This window comes from Mustelus asterias, chromosome 10 (assembly GCF_964213995.1).
Source record: "Mustelus asterias chromosome 10, sMusAst1.hap1.1, whole genome shotgun sequence".
NCBI lineage: Eukaryota > Metazoa > Chordata > Chondrichthyes > Carcharhiniformes > Triakidae > Mustelus > Mustelus asterias.
The window spans coordinates 67,200,067-67,223,161 of NC_135810.1; the positions used below are offsets into that span (position 1 = coordinate 67,200,067).

A 23,095-nucleotide genomic window follows, 5' to 3' on the forward strand; every position below is an offset into this window, starting at 1 on the left:
TCTGAGATCATTTGAAAGTTCAATTTCAATTCAGAGTGGAGTCAGCAAATTTAGCAGAAGTAAGCTTAAAGCTTTTAAATTCCAGGATACAAAACCCAAGAAAATGTTAACTAGTTTATTGGTCAGAAATTGCCATTTAAAACCTCAGTCAGAAAAATCAGATTCGAGTTGGTGCTGTGAACATGTCTGAGCTTGCTTTGGGGGCAGGGAAAGTAATTTAATTCTGAATTCAAATAGTGACTAAAGAGTCTGCTGCAAAGACCTGGATTCAATGCTTTTGTGATCCTAAAGCATAGTACTGGAATGGAACCATCTGCAGTTAGTTGATTCCAGCAGTCATTGTTTAAATTTCTTCAAGGTTGAGCTTGAGTGCCATTATAAAGGGAGATCACCCAAACTGCAAGTGTGGGTAAACACTTTTCAAATGACCAACTGTGCCATCTTGAATTTGAACAAAATCAAACTTTCCTGTACCAGTTTGGACTCATCCAAGGCTAAACTTGATAGAAAATTGGGTAAACAGGAGAAGAGAACTTTAAAATTACCGGAGTGCATCAGGCATAAGTAGAAGTCAACAAAGGTCCAGATTAATACATTTTTATAATACTTTCATGAAATTGATGATGTAACCCTAATGTAGTGCATTAATGAATCCTCAGCCAGATTCAATGAAATACTTAAAGCCCTTGACTAATATTGAGGAGCACACAGGATATAAGAGGGGGCACAGAAACCCCCCAGTAAAGCGACGAAAGAGAAAAAGACAAAATTTGAGTAAATGACATGAATGTGCCAGAGAGGTGGGGAACTTTCTAGAAGTCGGAAAAGTATCTATTTTTGGAACTCCTGAAACTTCACAACAAGTGATCTGGTGTAGCAAACACCTGGTTGTGAATGAAGGAAAATGATCTGATGTAACCCAAAATAAACAAACTCTGCAAAAGGAATGTCAGAAAGTAAAGGTAGTTTAAGGTAATACATTTGAATTGTTGAATATTAGAAATAAGGTATAGATTTAACTGAGTTTAATTTAGTGTTTCTGTGTAAGGCTGGGTATATCTCCAGTTAGATTTGTGTTGAACAAAGGTGTTTGCACCTTTGTATTGAGATTTTGGCTTCGATTCAAAGTGTGGCTGTAGTTTATAACATGAAAAGTAAACACTAGCTTGGAGAAAGAATGAGATGTTTCTTAACAACCAGGGCCACTTTGGAGAAACTGACCTTGTGTTTGTGTTTTAGCTGAATTCATAACAGATGGAGCTGGGAAGCTAGAGAGAGAACAGCTATCAGTGCTGAAGCAGGACAAGGGAGTTGCAAAAAAACAGACTTCCCAAAAAGAGCAGTAGAAACTAAGGAATAGCTAGTTATGGAAACTAGAGAATGAAAAGAGAAGTTTTCAGGAAGATTGACACAAAAAGGAAAACTGGAACAGGGTACTACTATTCATTGAAGTTAAAGGCCAAACTGAAAAGTGAAGCTATTGGTGAAGTTGGTTAATGACAGATCTTGAAGCAATTGTGAAGTTTGGCATCCTTATTTCCAGTCTTTGAAGCAATGGATTCTGTTGGGGACTGCGTACCTGAGTTTTTTGTAGAGATGTTTGCATGCATGTGGCAATTCAAGGCAAAGGAATTCTAAAAGGAGAGTTGGAAATCCTGGAAGCAAATCCTTGCTAAAACAGCTGAGAGCCTGGTTTGTAAGGGTAGTTGGAAAACCTGAGCAGGTGGATCCTTGGAAATGGCTGAAGGAAAGCATTGTTTGAAAGAAGATTTTAAAATGTCTTTTTGAGAGTGAAGTTTGAAAACACGTGTGTAACCATCATTTGGGGGAATTTGAGAAATCCACAGAAGATCGATTGAATGGCATCTGCCACGAGGTTTCAGAATGGGATGTTGTCTGACCACAGTTAGCCTATTTGGTTGCAGAGACTGTGTTTATTGAGTACATTATAGCATGAGAGATATTATGTAACATGCGTTATTCTTGAAATGTATTACAGTCACACTTTTCATGTTTCTTTTGTGGTTAGAAGCTAATTGGTTGCCCTGTGACTCTGTCAATTCACAATTTCTTTAAAAAAGTAAAAGTTATGATCATTTGAGTCAGTGTTCTATTCTGGGAACTTCCTGTCCAGTAGTAACACCAACTGGGATCATAACAGGAAAATGAAATAACATTGGAAAAATGTTCGTATCAGAACTGATTGGAAGATTTGAAACTTCAGGTTCAAGTTGAGTATATACCCTTGAAAACCCATGAGTCAAAGTCATCATGCCTTTGCCTCTCTGACATGACCCACATATTCAATAGAAGATTGGAAAAATTCACATTTAGCTTTCCGTAATCTGTAATCTTATCGTCTCTGGAGTGTGGAGACGTTCTTCCGCGTTCTTTCCAGTAAGTAATATATCATCTAAGTAACAATGGACTCCTAATCAGCTTTGAATTTGATCCATGGCACATTGGAAGTCTTTTATAACTGAATAGTCCTTTGTATGTCATGATTGTTAAATATTGTTGTGAATTGGGATCTACATTCATTTGGAGATGAGCTTGACTCAGGTCAATTTTATTGAAATGTTAGCCTCAGCCAACCCAGTAAATAAATCACCAATCGGGGCAGAGGTATTGCTCTATACATAATACAGGAATGATAGTGACTGTAAAATTGCCACAAATGTGAACTGATACATTTTTCTTTGTTGCGGGCACTAGCGGTGTGGCCCCAATCGCTTTCAATAACGGGTTCGAGGACTCTAGTTTTGAACAGCCACTCTATTGTGTATGGCACTGACCTAGCCTTTAAGCATCTTGCTTGACTTTCATCCTTAATCTTTAACTTGGATTGAGATCGCCTTCATGCTTCCCGGCTCCTCATTAAAGTCAGTGGCATGCTTCTTTTAAATCTTTGATAGATCTGCTTTGGAATCTGACATGAGATTCATCTCAGCCCAGTTTAATTTGATCTTTTCCAGCCAGGTTCTCCCCATTAATGTAGGATAGATTCTTTTAATAATGTGCAAGTCTGTGGTCTGTCCATTCAATGGCATGTTTACATTGATACAACCCCTCAATGGAACAACTTCTCCAGTGTAGGTTTTTAATATTATCTTTTGACTGTTTCAAAGTAATATGCCTTAATTTTTCTTGGTAAACAATTTCTGATACTACCAAAACTGCTGCTCCAGTTATATTTCAATTTTCACCAGTTGTCCGTTCAGCAAAGGAATGACCCAGTATCGGTTTGTTACACCTGCAATAGCCAGTACATTTAACAATAGTTCATCTTCTGACTGTTATTCTAGTTTATTTCATGCCCTTTTCGTATCACGCTGATACTTTTCCTTCTATTCAGTCCTCCAAATGATGTATTCAGTTCTTGCTTTTTATTGTCCTTGCTTGGAACTTGTTTCTTTCTCCAACAACCAAATTTGATGTGCCCCTTTCTGCCACAATTTCTGCACTTTCTGACTTTGCTCCAGCAATTTGCTGCTGCATGTCTAGTTTTTGTGTATCTTTGGACTGTATGATGAGAATATAGTGGTGGGACAGACATGGGGAAAATATGTAAACTCCACACAGACAGTCACCCAAAGCCAGAATTGAATCTGGGTCCCTGGCACTGAAGTGCTAATCACGGTGCCACAATTTCATTCACTTGGACACAATAATCAAATCTTTCAGTATATGAGCCTCACCACTGTGTTCTCATCATACAGTCCCAAGGCACCAGAAATTTCTGCCATTTTGTTTATGGAAAATGCTTGCCACAATGTGCCATGAGATATTTTTAGCACAACCTCACATTTTTTAACAAGGTACCCCTGAGCTCAACCTGTTTCTTTCCAAGTTTTGCAACACCCCAGCTCTAAACTTATTGTTGCAGGATACTTGCTACTCTGTGCTCTCTACGGTTCCTGATCTTTCCAGGCAGAGCATGTGGCAAGCTTTTTTTGACATTTCCCCTAAATCTTTGTTTAAATTTTAGTTCATTTGATGCCTTCCACCGTTATTCGGCAACCCACTGTCACCAGCTTTGGTTGTTCCACCGGATTTTGCAATTTTTTTTAGGTGTTTACAGTGTGGATAAACTACCCCTTTGTCAGTTTTCTTTGTGGCATCTTTAAAGAATAGACTTGAGATGACAATAGTACGAACAAGAGCTTTATTGGAAAAGCGTTTATTCTAAAGGCTATTAGGATAGACTGCCTATTTCCTTGTGCAAATGGCCGAAGACGACACCAGGATGTGATGTGTTCGGTCCCTTAAAGTGGCCTTGTTCCAAGTAGGAACAACTCTGACAGTACTGAGAAGAAGATATGAAAAGTAAGGCCATCAAAATGCCTGAACCTATGAATGGGGAAATAGGATACTAAAAATGATACAAGTACTAAGGGTAAAGTAGAATATCTTGATAAAGACTTTGGGGAGGGTGTAGTATAAAGGCCTGGCACATTTTGGGTTAACATGGGACTGAGTGCAGTAGTGCCCACAGTGTAAGAAAACATGTGACCCCCACATAGGTACACAAGCAAACATGGAGACAGGTCCTAGCTTGAACCCTTTACTGTATATATGTACCGAGTTCTTGTAGTTAATTAGTATGTACAGTTAACCTACTTAAGACTGTGAAGACTTCATTAAGATATACTGAATGGTATCCAGCACCCCACAGTAAGTGATGTGGGCACATTGGCAATATTATTCCATTTTAATGAAAATAAGGACATTATTTTGTGATAGTATTTGCTGTAAAAGAGGTCAGTTTCACTGTAATGCCAAGGAAATTAATATTGAATCAGGCACTTATGGAAATTAATGTATGGAAGAAAATAATGACAATGCTAGTCATGGCACGAATCAATTCCAACCTTCTGGACTACCTGGATCCACGACAGTTTGCCTATCGTCGCAACAATTCCACAGCGGACGCCATCTCCCTGGCCCTGTACTCAACCCTGGAACACCTAGATAACAAGGACACTTGTGTCAGATTCTTATTTAGTGACTACAGCTCAGCCTTCAACACCATTATTCCCACGAAACTCATCTCCAAACTCTGTGGCCTGGGCCTCGGCACCTCCCTCTGTGACTGTATCCTGAACTTCCGAACTCATAGACCACAACAAGTAAGGATAGCAACCACGATGATCCTCAACACCGGTGCCCCACAAGACTCTGTTCTCAGGCTCCTACTATAATCCTTATACACCTATGACTGTGTGGCCAAATTCCCCTCCAAATTTGCTGACGACACCACTGTAGTGGGTCAGATCTCAAACAATGATGAGACACAGTATAGGAATGAGATAGAGAATCTGTTGTGGCAACAATAATCTCTCCCTCAATGTCAACAAGTTGAGGAGGATAGTGGAATGTTAGTGCTGGTTACAGAAGGCATTTGAAAAGATTCCTCAATAGATTGTTAGTATAAATTGAAGGCAAATTATTGACCCACTTTTGAAATTGAGTGGCAGGAGACTTGAGTGTTAGGGGTAATGGGCAAGTTCTCTAATTGCCAGAGTATGATCTGTAGCATTTGTGGAGGAGAATCTCTATTCATATTTATTAACTATTTGATCGAAGATCACAGATCTAAATTTTACAATGGTACAAAATAGGCTGCATTGTAAATAGAAGCATGAAATTATAAAGTAATATTGATTGATCAAATGAATGGGCTAAACTAAGGATTTTAATTTCGGCGAATGTGACGTAATCAACTTTGGACCTGAAAAGGATGAAACAGGATACTTCCAAATGGTGAAAATTGGGAAGATCAAAGACAGGTGTGTGATCAGTTTCTTCCATTCAATCCGTAAACATGACTTCTAAGCTTCCAATCATTACAATGTTAATTCTCTGCACCACTCCCAACATTGCTCTCAGCTTCTTAAATTGTTCCAACATCTGCTTTTATTTCCAATTTCTAGCATCTTTGGTACTTTTCCTTTGTATATTGGCTAAGGGATTACTGCAGTGCAAAGGTTTCCTCCCACAGTTCAAAGATGTGTAGGTTAGGATGATTGGCCATAGGAAATTGCCCCTTAGTGTCCAACGATGGGTGGATTGGCCATGCTAGATTGCCTTTTGTGTCCAAAGATGTGAAGGTTAGGTGGATTGACCATGCTAAATTAACCCTAGTGTCAGGGGGATTAGGAAGGTAAATATGTGGGGATACAGGGTTAGGGCCTGGGTGGGATTGTGGTCGGTGCAGACTCGATGGGCCGAATGGCCGCCTCCTGCACTGTAGGGATTCTATGATTCTATGAACTTAGCCATTTATTTAATTGTTCATGTGGGATCTTGCTCTGTGCAATTTAGGTGCCATCTCTCCTTACAGTACTGATTAGGCTTCAAAAGTACTTCATTGGCAGTAAGGGAATTTGAGACATCTTGTGTTATGGAAGGCATTACATAAATGTATTTTCATTCCTATTTATGTGGAGGATATTGTGGCTGCACTCTTGAGTCAGGGGAGTTTCTGCAGTGTCATAACTTGCATTTGTCCCCAACCAACATCACAAACAGATCATCTGATGGGTTAGCACATTGCTGTCTGGGGACGTGATTATCCGCAAACTGATTGCAGTGTATCCCTACAATGGAGACTATACTTCAACAACACAACATTGCCTGTGAAATGTTTTATGATCTGTCAACGATGGTTATATAATTGCAAATTCATTCTTTTTTTTCTCTCCTCAAGTTGCACTCTCCCTGCTTCATTTCTGATCTCATGCTCTTTTCTTATCTCTCTCCTTCCTTGGACAGTTTTGTATCCCTGTCTCCTCTATCATCTCACCCTTGTATTCTCCATTCCCTTTACTATTTATCTCCTGTTTTTTGAATTTACCTCCTCCACAGTCCCACCTGCTGCTGTTAAACCCAATCCCCAATAAGCTGCTAACCAAACACCTATCTGGCTCCAATACTTGCTCACATTACAATTGGCAACATATCCCTGGATGCTGTCCCTCTCCCTTTCAAAAGTACCATAATCACTAAACCGCTCCTCCTCCTCTCTCCCACCCCCCCCACCCCCCGCCGCCGCCGCCCACCACCACCTCCATTCAAGCAAGTGCATTTTCAATTCTTCTAATATTTCACTTGTATGTATCCGATCATAACCAGCTTCTCTTCCTACTGCTACATTGCCATTTCTTGAGTTTTCCCAGTATCATTGGCTCCCTCCTCATCCACATGCTATGCCTTGGGAAGAACACCTGAAGTTATGGGATCAGTTTAATCATACAGACTGATATCCAGCTCTATTACCTGCCACCTCTCTTTCCACCTGTTCCAGTGCTGCGAAACAGTTGTTCTATTTCCTATTAATTCCTACAGTTTAACAATGAAATTGTATGTCAACTTCAGCCTCATCACCCATTCCATCTCCTCTCCAGCCATTATCTTAGGCTAAAGCAGACTCTCTCTATGACTACAAGCTGACCTTGGATCTCCTTGATCACAAAGGCTGCCTGATTCCACTAAATGCTTGCCTCTACATGCCTCATCCATATCTCCATACCTGATTGCTCCAGTGTCTTCCACTGAGCTTTCCACTCTGAACTTTCCAATCATTTCAACCACCGATGTCATAGCTTATTTAGCATTCAGTCCTGTTCACCCATTACCCAGTCTTTGCTTGCTTTTATTGATACCCTGGTCACCCATCATATCAAATTTTAAATACTTACCCGTTAAATTCTGCAATACCTTCTTCCGTAATCCTATGTAATTGTGATTTAAACACATGGACTTCATGAAAGTTAAGAGTTATTCCAGTGGTATCAAAACTGTAAAAGGAAAGTCAAACTTCAAGAAACATCTACATACAGAGTACTTGCCACCAGTGCTCCAGATTTCTGTCCTACTTGGGGTCTCATTTCCTCAATGCAGCACCCACCAGGCGTATTTGGGCTTGCCCTGGTTTAGCCTTGTGTGATGCTCAGCAAACCATTTGTCAACTTGGCTATAGCTCAGGGAGGTGATCCCACGGGAAGGACTGAGTCTCTTCCTGTTGCGTATGTGGTCCCTGTCTCTTTAAAACAGTACAGCAGAAGTGAGACCTGACTTGAAGGACCAATGGAAACAGTGAATGGTCACACCATAGGGTGAAGTCCTCTCTCTGGAAGAATCTTCTAGAAGCTATGTTGTAAGCATGTAAAGACTTGAGCACTGCTCCAGGGCAGCCCAGAGCTGCAACCTATCATAGCTAAGTTTCTATTATCAATAGATACTTTTTGTTCCTAACAAAGCCTGAAACCTCTTGATGACGCCATAACAGCCACAGCATAACACTTCCAAAGAAGACAAAGTATGGAGGGTATCCAAGGGAGGGATGTGGGTTACTGTTTTAAGTATAGACTAACTCTGGAAGATACTCAGGTCATTTGCATTTACTCTCAGAAAGCAAGGTATGCATTTGGTCATGTAGTGTATGGTTGGATCACTCACATTGTAAAGTTACAAAGTTTGTTTATTAGTTGCAAGTAAAGCTTTCATTAACATTGCAATAAAGTTACTGTGAAATTCCCCTAGACGCCGCACTCCAGCGCCTGTTCGGGTCAATGCACCTAACCAGCATGTTTTTCAGACTGTGGGAGGAAACAGGAGCACCTGGAGGAAACCCCCGCGGAAATGGAGAACGTGCAAACTCCACACACAGTGACCCAGGCCAGGAATTGAACCCGGGTCCCTGGTGCTGTGAGGTAGCAGTGCTAGCCACTGTGCCACCATGCATTGTCCATTGTCTCATGAATTGTCCATTATTGTCAAGATAGTAAGGGATAGTGTGGCTTGTGTCAATGCTATATATCTTTTGTGTATCTCCTGCAGGATCTTCTGAATTGCACCCTTGGTCACTGTGGATCTGTGATGTGGAGATGCTGGTGTTGGACTGGGGTAAGCACAGTAAGAAGTCTCACAACACCAGGTTAAAGTCCAACAGGTTTATTTGGCAGCACTAGCTTTTGGAGTCTCAGGCTCCTTCATCACCTGGTGAAGGAGCTTGAGACTCCAAAAGCTAGTGCTGCCAAATAAACCTGTTGGACTTCAACCTGGTGTTGTGAGACTTCTTACTGTACTGTGGATCTGGCAGGGGATGCCAAATGGATGAGCTATAATTGAGGCCTTTCACTCGTGGGTGGGAATAGAGAACTTGCAGACATTCTTATACTCGGTCCTGTTGTTACTGGGGCCAGGGGCCATAAAATCCATTACAGGGAGCTCCAGGGCCATGATGGCAACTAGTGACCCAATGCTGGGATGAAGCCGCTTTCCAGCTTTGGCAAAAATACATCTTGCATTTCCAACAGTAGTCCTCAACATTGGCGCTTATCTTGGACCAGTGGCACTGCTGCCTGGTCAGCGCAGTGGTTTCCTCTGATGCGTGATGCCCTGCCTGAAGATGAAGTGCCTTTAACATTTGATGCTTGAGACTGCCAGGCAGAATGTATTCCTTTGCCTCTCCCATTGGAATGAACCACCTGATAGAGAATTTCATCCTCCTCCTTGATCCTCTTGCAGCATCTCAACAGTTTCCATGCTGGTTTAGTCTTTTTCATCAGATGACACCAGGTTGGTGGATGTTGGACTTTCCAGTTGTGGTGAAGTCTACTAATATCTGCATCAACCAGATAAGGTTGCCTGAGGTCCTGTTTTTGAGATGGATGGCAAAGATGAAACTGTTATTAGTTGCAGCCCACTAGACTTGTTTGGATCTCACTCATGAGCACGTCGGTAGCACTCTGCTAAATTCCTACCCTGATGCCATGAGGAACTGGGGTTTGAATGCTGTCTTTGACTTGAGGCATGGGCATAGCATCAGCCATTGCCTCCTCTAACAAGGCAGGGTTGGTTCACTCCTGTGGTCAGTTTTTCGACTGAGGGCATCCGCATTTGCACTTCTTTTACCCAACGTGTACCAGATCTGGAATTGGAACTGAACTAGTTCAGCGGCCCACCAGATTTTTGTTGCTCCAAGCTTGGTGAACGTTTGAAAGTAGCTGAGCATGTTGTTGTCTGTAAGTACTTCAAAGTCTGCACCGATCGGAATGTCTCTGAACTTCTGGGAAACAGCCCACCTCAAAGCTAGCAATTAGAGCTTTATTCTGGAATAATTCTGCATATTCCCCCTGTTCAGTTTGAGGGTCTGAGATAACCATTTCTTTTTGCTCTTGAACCTTTGGTAGCACTGTTCCAAGGCCAAGGAAGCTGGTATTGGTTTCGAGTATAAACTGGAGATGGAAATATGGATAGCCAAGAACAGGTGATGAGATGAGCTTATGTTCGAGGGTGCAAAAGGAATCTCCACTAGCTGGGGTCCATGTTACAGTTCGTGAAATATCATGCCTGATGTATCCTTTTTTCATGCAAGATGGGTCCAGCCTTTTGAAGGTCTCTTCGAATGTCAAGCAGAAGATGAGGATATTGTCCAGATACGTGAGGAGGGACTGGAAATCCAGATACCTGGTCAACTTGAAGGATAGATCAAGGAGGACTATATGGTCAAATAATTTGAGTTCGAGGGATATGGAGACAAACTCCTCCAAGTCTCTCTCCTCTCCACCCCCCCGTCCCCCGATGCCATGTACTTCCTGTGCAGGGAATGTACTAGGAGAGCCCTTGCCTGGTTTTGTCATTAAGGTTTGATTTCCTCTGCAGCAGCATGAACCCTAAATGATACTGGAGCAGTTTCAGTCTTCCTCGTGGACATAGTCTCAAGTTTTCCACCATCTGCTCAACCCAGCCTAGCACCTTCCAATCTCATCTGCCATGTCCTAATGCCTATGCTGTGGGGCTCCTGCCAACTACACACAAATGCAATGTGCAGTTTAAGCACACTGACTGCATGAAGGTTAAAAATCAAGGCTCCTTTATTCTACCAGCATCCAAACCTATGTAAATCGGAAAAGGAAACTCGAAAGGGTGGTGGCGGTGAAGTAGTGGTATTGTTACTAGACTAGTAATCCAGAGACGCATGGCATTGCTCTGAGGACCCAGGTTCGAATCCCACCATGGCAGATTCAAATTTCAACACTCATTGAATTCAATAAAAATCTGGAATTATGTCTAACGATGACTGTGAAACCACTGTTGATTTGTCATTTAAAAACCCATTTGGTTCACTAACGTCCTTTTTAGGAAAGGAAATCTGCTATCCTTACCTACGTGTGACTTCAGATCCACAGCGATGTAGTTGACTCTTGGTTGTTTCGCATGAACTCAGAGCCCAGAATCATAAGTCCAATGACATATTCCTTCAGAGGTTAGCAAACCAAAATTGTTGCAGGGGAAATGTCTTTCCAGAAGTGAGGACATGCATGATGTGAGAAGGCACATAGAAATCAAGTCACAGTTACAGAAGTTCCAATGTTTCAGTCGTTCAGTGTAGGTGAATGCTTGGCAGTAGCTCTTTCTTTTGCTACTTGTTGGATGGTAAAATAGTAGACTGCATGAATTCAATTCCACATGAGGACATTATAGGTTCTAGTAGCTATTTGATTTGATTTATTATTGTCATGTATCAGAATACAGTGAAAAGTATTGTTTCTTGAGCACTACACAGACAAATATTTCCTTCAGACATAGAGAATGAAAGGATAGGGTGCAGAATGAAGTGTTACAGTCATAGTCATAACATATTAAGTTGATCTGTAGAGAAAGATCAACTTGATATGAGGTAGGTCCATTCAGAAGTCTGATGGCAGCAGGGAAGAAGCTGTTCTTGAGTTGGTTGGTACACGTCTTCAGACTTTTGTATCTTTTTTCCAACGGAGGAAGGTGGAAGAGAGTATGTCCTGGGTGCGTGAGGTCCTTGATTATGCTGGCTGTTTTTCCGAGGCAGCGGGAAGTGTAGACTGTCAGTGGAATGGAGGCTGATTTGCGTGATGGACTGGGCTTCGTTCGTGTGATGGACTGGGCTTCGTCATGCCCTTTGTAGTTTCTTGTGGTCTTGGACAGAGCTGGAGCCATACCAAGCTGTGATACAACCAGAAAGAATGCTTTCTATGGTGCATCTGTAAAAGTTTGAGAGCTGTAGTAGGCATGCCGAATTTCCTTAGCCTTCTGAGAAAGGAGAGGCATTGGTGGGCTTCCTTAACTATAGCGTTGGCGTGGAGGGACCAGGACAGGTTGTTGGTGATCAGAAAACCTAGAAACGTGAAGCTCTTAACTATTTCCATTTCCTCTTCATTGATGTAGACAGGAGCATGTCCTCCTCTACGTTTCCTGAAGCCGATGACTATCTCTTTCATTTTGCTGACACTGAGGGAGAGATTGTCATTGCACCAGATCCTTTATCTCTTTCTTGAACTCTGTCTTATCATTGTTTGAGATCCGACCCACTATGGTGGTGTCATCAGCAAACTGGAAAATTGAGTTGGAGGGGAATTTGGCCACACAGTCATAGGTGTATAAGGAGTACAGTAAAGGGCTGAGAACACAGCCTTGTGGGACACCAGTGTTGAGGATGATCATGGAGGTGGTGGTGTTGCCTATCCTTACTGATTGTGGTCTGTGCGTTAGGAAGTCTAGGATTAGTCACTGGGAGGAGTTGCTCCCTCGTCTATGTAGTTTGGAGATGTGTTTTGTAGGAATAATGGTGTTGAAGGCTGAGCTGCAGTCAATAAATAGGAGTATAAAGTGTATTTGTTATCCAGATGTTCTAGCATTGAGTATAGTGCCAGGGAGATGGTGTCTGCTCTGGACCTGTTGTGGCGATAGATGACTGTAATGGATCCAGGCAATCTGGGAGGCTGGAATTGATTCGTGCCTTTCGAAGCACTTCATCATGATAGATGTCAGAGTCACCGGGCGATAGTCATTAAGGCACATTGCCTGCCTTTTCTTTGGTATAGGGATGATGGTCGTCATCTTGAAAGCAATAGGGACTTCGGATTGCTGTAAATAGAGGTTGAAGATGTTTGCGAATACTCCCCTGCCAGCTGGTCTGCACAGGATCTGTGTGCTCGTCTGGGTACCCCAGCCAGGCCAGTCACTTTCTGTGGGTCGACTTTTGAGAAGGCTGATCTGATGTTTGCGATGGTACTTCAGATACCAGTTCGGCTGAGGCTTCCAGGGTGGAGGGCATGCTCTTGCTGACCTCTTGCTCAAAACGGGCAGAGAATGCATTGAGCTAATCGGGGAGGGATGCATTCGTGCTGGCAATTGCTTGTGGGAGGTCATGTGATATACCTCCAACAACTTTTCCTGGGTGTTGGACAAAGGATGTATTTTCTAAGTCTGGAATCTGGAGGTGTTTAATAGAGATGATGAAAGGGCCTCTTTTGTCCTTGCAGACATACCATCTCTATTGACCAGAGCTCTGCCGTAGAAATGTAAAAGATGTTAGTGCATTTCTTTGGGATTTAATTGTCTGCAGCCACAGAGGCAGTGAGCGTCTGCTGCCATGGTGGAGACTTGGATAGGAATGGTAGTGTAGAAAAAGTGGCCATGGGGTCGAAAGGGAATGTTGCAAAGTGGTAGCTGGGAAGATAGCAAGTTAGAATTTGGTGTTTGTAAGAATGGTAAAATTGTAAAATGCTAGGGGGTAAAGCATTGTATGGTCCCTTTAAAAGGTGGTGCTTTTTGGAGTTTAAAAAAATGCAAGTACATAGGGAGCTCAAACTGAAACATTTGTATCAAAAGGCCAAGCTGCCGTTTTTACCAAGACAACAGGCTTTTGAATTTGCCAATCAATTTGAATCAGGCACTTAGATATCAAAAACCTATTTAATTTAAATCTGATTGTTTTGACAACCGAGGATCAATCCTATTGTGGGAAATATTGATATGTTGTTACAAATATAAAAGAAGGGGGCAGTGGGACAAAAAGAGAGCAGCTGCCACCTGCTAGAGATAACGGCTCTCAGCTCTCAACTCTCTCTCTCTCTCTCTCTCGAGAGCTTCATCTATGTGAGAGAAAGCACCATCTAGATAGCAAAGGTACCAAAGAAGAAAGAAGTTCCAGACAGAAGAATCAACAAAGAAGGCCCAACATATTCTGGAAGACACAAAACCTGGTTGTAATTTAGGGAGTGACTAAATTCTATTTTTGTTAATGAGTGGGAATTGTATTTATTGGAACAGCGTACAATTAGAATCGCGGTTTATTCAGGAATAGTTAGAATGGATTTATTCAGTTTGTTATTAGTTTAGTTAATTTATTCACTGTTAGTTGGATAAATAAATTGTTACGTGTTGATTTTAGAGTGAGTGTCAGGGATTTATTTTGTATTTAACCACTAGAAATTGCTGAAGAGCAGGTCACACCACTTCCCACACACTTTTTACAGATTATAAACTGGGGTACTTTTTTTTTGGTGTTTCAGTGTTAGTTCTTGGGGGTGGGGGGATCAACCTCCGCTTTATAACAGGAACAGGAAGGTATCCCCAGATACACTTAGCTGGATTGCGGACCTCCAGGAGGAATGTCGCGGAATTCTATCTTGTATGGCCCAATTGTGGACTATTCCTTCAGAAATCTGACATTATCTGACTGTATTAAACTGACCCTTTGCACTGGCCTCCGACCAAACCAATGTACAGAAAACAAGAAGCTAAGAGCTGTTCCTTGGATCTGATCCACAACCGGCTGTGTGAATTGAGCGGACTGGACTAGCTGATTGTCGCCTTGTTTGTGGAACTTGACTGCTTGTTTTGGACTTACCTCACCTTCAACATCCTTACCAACATTATCCTGCTGCAGTGCACCAAACTGCAAATCCTCAAACTCCACGCTCACCAGATTAGCGAGCTGTTTGAGGTGGACAAGTTGGCCTTGCTGCTCCACCTGCAGAACCTGATATTGAATGGCAACCCAAAAATGTAGACCAAAGAATAAGGAGTTATGTGGTATGAGTTATCCCACACTTAAAGTAACTAGACTACAGCTTAATCACCGAACAAGATTGTTCAGCTGCTGCCGTCTGAAGTCATTCACCAAACGCAAGTGTGTCTCAAGAAGAAAATATGATGACTGATTCCAAAGTTGCCTTATGGTGGATTATTCACCCTCCCGTTATTGGTAACGGATTCTTAGCTGGAGCAGAGCCACTCAATCAGGAAGGCTGGAACTCTCTGCAACTTTCTCAAATTAATTATTTTTCTAAAAACAGGATCTGGATCAAAGATAACGAGGTCCCTGCTATGAGTCATGATTAATCAGTGGAAAGCCTTGTCCACTTTTTAAAACATTTTTAGAATAACTAGGTTGAAGTAGATATAATTCCCTGCCTTATGACTGGAATAGTACGTGCTATGCCTGGGAATTAAAACTTGTAAATTCCCCAAATCCAGTCATGTTGAGTGGCAAGGACAAGCAAAAAAAAAGCAGATTCGAGAACATTTTAGATATGCCTTGTGGGGAAAATGAGCTTCTTTCCTTTAAAATATAAAGTTTATATAATTTAAACATTGGAGATGTACCAGATAACTTTTGATGCTAATTTGCAATTTCCAGCTATTGAGAGGGTGAACCTTTCAGTCTGGTGCACGACTTATGCCAGGGCTTCCTAAACTGTGGGTTGTGATCTCTAGTGCAATTGTAAGACACGATTTTGGAGTGTGAACTCCAAGGCAGTAATGGCTGTGAGGCCCTTTTATATCCTTTTAGTGGTGGTCATTGCCTAACAGACAGACTTTTTATGGTCTGAATGCTGCTGCGGAAATGTACGTGAGAAGGTGGGTGTTTATTTCTAAACCACACAGTTTAAACATTCCACCATGCTCAATCTCATTCCAACCTTCAGCTCTCTCAAATGTCCCTTGTTCACACACTGAACATCACCACTTTGTCCTCTTCCCCAGCTCTATCCCCCTCCCAACCCAGCTCTCACTCTAGGGTCACAGCAATTTTCACGGTTCAAAGTGGGGTCACAGTGGAAAAAAGTTTGGAAAGCATTAAGATGCACAGTGTTATTTCATTGGAATTATTATTCACCAAATATACATTGCAATGTATGTAGAAATAATTTTGCATAAACATTGCCAAGAGAAGGAACTATTTACAAAGTGAGAAAATGTTAGAGCCAGAAATGAAGGATGGATGGATAGCAATCTTTTGGGGATTGGTGGAAATACACAGCAGGTCAGTAGGGGATACACATGTAACAAACCAGATATGGAGCCCTTCATCAGAACAGCTTGGATTGTTCTTGAGTTTCTCCAGTGTTGTTGGAACTGCACTCATTCGAACAAGAAGGGAGTGTTCCATTTCATTCCTGAATTGCACCTTGTACACAATCGACAGATTTTGGGGAGTCCGAGGCTGAGTTTAGGGAGTCAGAGGCTGTTGTCACACTGCAGAATTCCCAGCCTCTGACTTGCTGCTTTGATCACAATATTTAAACAGTTAATTTCTAGTCAATGATAGCCCCCGGATGTTGATCGTGGGGGATTTTTTATTTATTTACTGAATGCAAAGTCCCTAAACCAAGCAGTTTATTCTGGTCCTGCAGTATTGAATGTGGATAGGCCTCCGATGAGTCTGTGGATTGGATACTTCTATGATGTGCTGCATAACTTACTCTCTCCTATAGGCACATAAAGGTCTGGCACAAATGTCCCGTGTGTGGAGGTTGGCCAAGCCATGGCCAGTCCTGAACCTGTTGAGATTGGACCACTCTTTTCTTGGAAGGTTGAAATCAGGCAACCGTTGGGTTGGGTTTGAGACCAGGTACTTGTTTGTTGTGCCCAGTGATTCTCATTCATTTGCCCAGGTGGAGTTTGTATTAAAGTCCTGTATGGGAGGGTTTTTTCAGATCAAATTTCTTGATGGGAGTTGTACCTTGGGTGGGCTGAATAAGTCAGCATGAAATGGCAGTTGCAGGGAAAATTGCAATCTTTTTCTATCATTTTGAGTTTTGCAAGTCGGCAGATATGTGAATGAATGTTGTTTGCCAGGACAGAGGGCCAAGGGAGTGGTGTTGAGTGTATTGTTCCGGTGATGATACACACACACACACACTAGCGTTCAGCTAGATATCAACTTTGTGTGCGTTCGTTCTCCATGGAAAGTGGGCAGAGCACAAGCATGGAATAGCTGCTGAATAAGGTGTGGTTTGTTGTTGCCCTTGTTGTCAATGTTTGGGAACCCAGCATTTCTCCATGGTGTCAGGAGTTGACAATATGGCACAAGCACTTTTCCACCTTTATCTACTCGTCTTCGTTGAGAACATTACAGACAGTTGGGAAAAGTTTGAGGAGTAGTAGTGTATATTTACTGTGGTGCTGCAATATCTGACAAATTAAAAAGGGTACAATCATGCACTTTACTAAACCTAGTGGGCCCTGAGGCCATTGAGAAGTTTGAGTTGTTTATTTTCCAAATGAAAGAGGAGAAAGAGAACCTTGAAATAATTCTTTTTAAAAATGGAGAATATTTGTCTTCTGGTTTAAAAAAATAATACTCAGCAGGCACACATTTAATTCGAATGGCCAAAGAGAAGATGAATCAATGCAATTTTTTATAGCATCCTTGACAATCTTAGTAAAGAAATGTGCATTTGGCACCCTTGCTGATGGGTTTGTCTAAATCCACAGCAATCTTGTCTGTAAGCAGCTGCTGCAAAAGAAGGATTTAATACTACAAACAGCCAAAAAAACAACAGAGATTTTGGGTAGGAAACAGGTTTTCGTGGTACAGGGTACATCCTGTCTGAACTGTGGTGGCCATTACCCTTAGAACAGTAAGTTTCAAGTATAGTAAATGCTGTAATAAATAAGGCAAGTGGGATCACTTCACAAAATGCTGTAGATCAAAACCATAGCAGTCTTCCTCTGCCACCAGTTACATTGCAGCCAGTTAGACATCCAAGGGTAGAAGCATGAGCAAGATGAACAAACCAGAGCTCAGCAAGTTAATTGAGCCTCCAACAACACTCTACTGTCAAGGGTGTCAAACTCCATCACAGAAAAGGGTGAGATCTTAACCATCCTCAACATGATTTCCAGCAATGCAAGACTGAAGGTAAGGATTGACACTGGAGCAAAGTGTTGTGTATTGTCTCGCCAAATGCTATGGGAACTAGACCCACATGCAGCACTGGACCCTAGTACCCAGGTAGACCTTGTGCCTTATGGCTGGGCGGCAAACCATCCTCACTGAAGATGTGGTCACTCTTCACTGCACACAGGTCAGTTTTAAATTTCATATCGTTGCCCAGAATGCAAGGTCGCTGATAGGACCTTGCATTCTATCAACAAGGATTAGAATGGGGTTCTAATTCTAACCCCATTAGAATGGGGTTCAACAACCTGGTCCAGAGGTGTATGCTTTACAATACCAGGTCTCAGAAATGATAGAGTAGAAAGACCTCTTCAACTGTGACATCATTGTAAGGTACCAGTAGTATACCACATGAGACTAGATGACGCAGTACCACAAACAATTTGAGCTCCGACAAGAGTACCAATAGCCATGAAGTGGAAAGTAGTCAGAGCTGCATTAGGTGCCATAACTCTCACAGACGAGGCCACAGAATGGGCTTCAGCAATGGTAGCCGCAGCAAAAAAAGATTGCACGGCCAGGATATGTATTGATCCAGTGCATTTGGGCAAGGTGCTGCTCAGGCCTCATCAACCATAGAACCATAGAAAATTACAGCTCAGAAACAGGCCTTTTGGCCCTTCTTGTCTGTGCCGAACCATTTTATGCCTAGTCCCACTGACCTGCACTTGGACCATATCCCTCCACACCCCTCTCATCCATGAACCCGTCCAAGTTTTTCTTAAATGTTAAAAGTGACCCCGCATTTACCACTTTATCCGGCAGCTCATTCCACACTCCCACCACTCTCTGCGTGAAGAAGCCCCCCCTAATATTCCCTTTAAACTTTTCTCCTTTCACCCTTAACCCATGCCCTCTGGTTTTTTTCTCCCCGAGCCTCAGCGGAAAAAGCCTGCTTGCATTCACTCTATCTATACCCATCAAAATCTTATACACCTCTATCAAATCTCCCCTCAATCTTCTACGCTCCAGGGAATAAAGTTCCAACCTATTCAATCTCTCTCTGTAACTCAGCTTCTCAAGTCCCGGCAACATCCTTGTGAACCTTCTCTGCACTCTTTCAATCTTATTTACATCCTTGCTGTAACTAGGTGACCAAAACTGTACACAATACTCCAAATTCGGCCTCACCAATGCCTTATATAACCTTACCATAACACTCCAACTTTTATACTCAACCTTTGAAGACATGCCAAATGGTAATGTTTTCAGCATCCTGAATGTGAAATTGGAGTTCTGGTAGATATTACTTGATGCCAATTCCTTAAACTTACCACATTCAGGTCTCTGGTACGCAGAGATTGTTTTCTTTGTATGCCCTGTGGAATTTCCACTGCAGCAAGGCCTTCTAGCAGGTCATGGAACAACTCCTCCCAGGTCAACCCTGCAAAATCATCATCAATTACATCCGAGTTTAGGGAAGTACTATTCAGGACCATGATGCATGTCTTCACCTTGTCCTCAACATAATCAGGACATTACAGATGAAGCTTACCTCTGCAAAATGCAGATTCAAGGTCAACCAGGTTCCTTACGTGGGTCACTTACAGCTGATGGTGTAAAGCTAGATCCAGACAAGGGAATGATCATATGTTAGAAGGCTATCCCTTGGATAAACACGCTTTACATTGCTTCCTTGGTATGACAAATTAACTTTCAAAGTTCATTCCTTGTTATAGTGAGGTCATTGAACCTTTTTGTCAGCTCTTCCACCAGGATATTGAATGGCGCTGGCAAGAGCAACACATGATGGTCTTCAACAGACTCAGACACTTGCAACCTCACCGATGCTACAATGCTTTGATATTCGAGCCCCTGTATTTATATCAGCACATACCTCCCTGCAGAGACTTGGCGCAGTCTGTATCCAGAATGGCAGACCTTTGCATCAAGGGCCCTTACTAACACTGAGACTCACTATGCACAAATTGAAAAAGGACTCCCCCGCCCCGCCCCCCACCCTGTCAGAAATTTCATGTATATGTGGTCATCCTGCAACTGTTAAAACTGGCCATCAGCCACTCAACTATCTCAAAAGAGTCTCTTCACACTGCATCTGCATGACTGCAACACATGATGCTAAAGCAGTAGTGTTAGTCTCAAATATGGTAAGGATCTCCAGAGCTTTCCTATCCACTACATGACATGCATAGGCAGCTGGGATCAAGTGAATCCCTTGAAGAGTACAGGGGGTGTAGGAGTAGAGTTAAGAGAGAAATCAGGAGGGCAAAAAGGGGACACAAGATTGTTTTGGCAGATAAGGCAAAGGAGAATCCAAAGAGCTTCTACAAATACATAAAGGGCAAAAGAGTAACAAGGGAGAGAGTAGGGCCTCTTAAGGATCAATAAGGTTATCTATGTGCGGATCCACAAGAGATGGGTGAGATCCTAAACTAATATTTCTCATCAGTATTTACTGTTGATAAAAGCATTGATGTTAGGGAACTTGGGGAAATAAATAGTGATGTCTTGAGGAGTGTACATATTACAGAGAAGGAGGTGCTGGAGGTCTTAAAGCGCATCAAGGTAGATAAATCCCTGGGACCTGATGAAGTGTATCCCAGGACATTGTGGGAGGCGAGGGAGGAAATTGCGGGTCCCCTAGCCGTGATATTTGAATCATCGATAGTCATGGGTGAGCTGCCTGAAGATTGGAGAGTGGCAAATGTTATGCCTTTGTTCAAAAAGGGCTGCAGGGAAAAGCCTGGGAACTACAAGCCAGTGAGCCTCACATCTGTGTTGGGTAAGTTGTTGGAACGTATTTTGAGAGACAGGACCTACAGGCATTTAGAGATGCAAGTACTGATTAGGGACAGTCAGCATGGCTTTGTGGGTGGAAAATCATGTCTCTCAAATTTGATTAATTTTTCTGAAGGGGTAACCAAGAAGGTAGATGAGGGCAGTGCAGTTGATGTTGTCGACATGGTCTTTAGCAAGGCCTTTGACAAGGTACCGCAGGGTAGGTTGTTGCATAATGTTAAATCTCACGGGATCCACTGTGAGGTATCTAAATGGATACAAAATTGGCTTCTTGACAGAAGCCAGGGGGTGGTTGTAGAGAATTGTTTTTCAAACTGGAGGCCTGTGACCAGCGGTGTGCCTCGGGGATCAGTGCTGGGTCCACTGTTATTTGCCCTTTATATTAATGATTTGGATGAGAATATAGGAGGCATGGTTAGTAAGTTTGCAGATGACAGTAAGATTGGTGGCATAGTGGACAGTGAAGAAAGTTATCTCCAATTGCAACGGGATCTTGATCAATTGGGCCAGTGGGCTGACGAATGGCAGATGGAGTTTAATTTAGACAAATGCGAGGTGATGCATTTTGGTAGATTGAACCAGGGCAGGACTTACTCAGTTAATGGTAGGGTATTGGGGAGAGTTACAGAACAAAGAGATCTAGGGATACATGTTCATAGCTCCTTGAAAGTGGAGTCACAGGTGGACAGACTGGTGAAGAACGCATTCGGCATGCTTGGTTTCATCGGTCAGAACATCGAATACAGGAGTTGGAATGTCTTGTTGAAGTTGTACAAGACGTTGGTAAGGCCACACTTGGAATACTGTGTGCAATTCTGGTCACCTTGTAGAAAGGATATTATTAAACTAGAAAGACTGCAGAAAAGATTTATTAGGATGCTCCTGGGGACTTGATGGATTGAGTTATAAGGAGAGGCTGGATAGACTGGGACTTTGTTCTTTGGAGCGTAGGAGGCTGAGGGATGATCTTATAGAAGTCTATAAATAATGAGGGGCACAGATCAGCTTGATAGTCAATATCTTTTCCCAAGGGTAGTGGAGTCTAAAACTAGAGGGCATAGGTTTAAGGTGAGAGGGGAGAGATACAAAAGTGTCCAGAGGAGCAATTTGTTCACACAGAGGGTGGTGAGTGTCTGGAACAAGCTGCCAGAGGTAGTAGTAGAGGCAGGTACAATTTTGTCTGAAAAAGCATTTAGATAGTTACGATGGGTATAGAGGGATATGGGCCAAATGCGGGCAATTGGGATTAGCTTAGGGGCTTTTAAAAACAAAAGGGGGCGGCGTGGACACGTTGGGCCGCAGGGCCTGTTTCCATGCTGTAAACCTCTATGACTACAGTCCAGAAAGATCGTGAGGAAGGCATTAACATCATACATTAGAGGTGCTTTTCTCTCATAGAATCCAGGAACTCAAAGATGCCTTACAGGCAGGCATCACATTCAGCTAACTGCAGAAAATTGAGGGGCTGGCTTTGGTCCTCAAGGGAGCTTTCCCCATGAGTTCTGCACATTCTTCACCATCAAAGATGAACTTACTGTTAGATAGACGAATATTGCATAGCCAGCAATTCATCGTGCCTACTTCTCTTCAAAGATGCTACACCTAACAAATTCATCAGGGTTTCCACCTGGGGTGGAAACAACCAGATACATGGCCAAGAAATCACAATACTGGACATCCATGTTTACTAATATGGAAAGGGACGTCTCCAGATGTGCAGTGCAATGCACTCGAACCGCACCAAGCAAAACTGCTGCACTTCTATGGTGTCCCAGATCTCCATGGTCATCCACAGCAGCTGACACCTTTGCATGGAATAGTAAGCAAAATTTAGGCTTTGTCAATTCAAGTGAACTCAACTACATGCCAAACATGATGAGTAACACAGTCATTATCAAGCTCAAGAGAAACGTCCCCACATACTGTATCGCTTGACTTGTGACAGACAACACTTGCCAATTCGCCTCCACTGAATTTTGAAACTTTGCACACACGAGACCTTGAGCATCCCCATATATTCACAGTCAAATTCTTAAATTCCCTGTATGCTCATCTAAGCATCTTCTGGAGAAATGTGCCCGGGATTGAACATTGCTACACATGGCCTGCAAAATCTGCCATGACAGGGCCTGCCTCCGACAACAATTCTTTTTCAAGCACATCAGGACCAAAATTCCTTCTGCCAAGGCTCTGCTGCAGCCCAAACTTGAAACCGGTATGAATGATTCTCTCATGCAAAGGCATTTGAGAAGTAAAATGTGCCAAGACTGAAATGCTAGGACCTAGACCATACATGGCCATGAAATGTTGGCGGTGAAACAC

The 23,095-nt window shown here is 42.5% G+C and overlaps 1 protein-coding gene and 1 pseudogene across 1 annotated transcript in view; both read left to right on the forward strand.

Annotated features, from left to right (window-relative positions):
• The window catches only part of dlg2 (discs, large homolog 2 (Drosophila)), a 945,868-nt gene that overhangs the window by 30,356 nt on the left and 892,417 nt on the right, over window positions 1-23,095 (forward strand). The gene's annotated exons all lie outside the window — the stretch shown is intronic.
• Window positions 14,436-14,987, forward strand: LOC144499968 (leucine-rich repeat-containing protein 51-like; annotated as a pseudogene).